Here is an 814-nt window from a genome sequence, read left to right on the forward strand (position 1 = left end):
ACCAGGATAGAATAACCCCCTCATCAGGCCATTTCAGCTGGGTTGTCTGAACCTGGTAAGTAGTATGCTACCCAAAGACGCGCAGGTGGGTAGAAAGGTAGAAAACAGGATGAAAAAGTCTGTGGTGGCTTTTGGCAGTCTGCAAAACAGTTTGTGGCTGCAACATGGAATCAACCTCCAGTTGATTCAACCTTCTGTATGGCTGTGAGTCCTGGACCTACTACAGAAGAAACACCTAGCTTCTGAAGCAGTTTCAGCAATGCCTCTTACAAACCATACATTGAACAACGAATGCCACCACCAAACAGTGTTTGACACATAGTGAATACTTAACAATTACCATAAAAAAAATGACAAGTTTACCTACAATGAAATCCTGGAATACAGTCACCTCACCAGCATTAAAACAATGCTTACTGCAACACAGCTCCACTGGGTTAGGGTATGTTAGGAGAATGGATGACAACAGGATACTCTAACAGCTGGTTTGTGGTGAACTGAAAGAGGGCACATGAGAGGCAGGAAGTACGAACGGTTTTAAAGACATAGGTAAAGCGTGATCTCAAACAATGAGAAATAGAGTAGCGTTCTGGGAGATATTGAGGCAGGGAGGCTTAGCCTGGCAGACATAAATCTGCAGAGGGTCTGTTCTTCTTGAGCAAAGGCCCTATGACTATCAGGATACCAAGAGGCAGGTTAAAAGATGGAGAGAATTCTTTGTGGGACAAATGCACACAGTGCAAAAGGAAATGTCAGTCACTGGCTGTTTAGGCAGTTTAACTGGATAGGATCTCACAATCAATATCATTATTTT

The sequence above is a fragment of the Tachyglossus aculeatus genome, chromosome X4, assembly GCF_015852505.1.
Source record: "Tachyglossus aculeatus isolate mTacAcu1 chromosome X4, mTacAcu1.pri, whole genome shotgun sequence".
Lineage (NCBI taxonomy): Eukaryota > Metazoa > Chordata > Mammalia > Monotremata > Tachyglossidae > Tachyglossus > Tachyglossus aculeatus.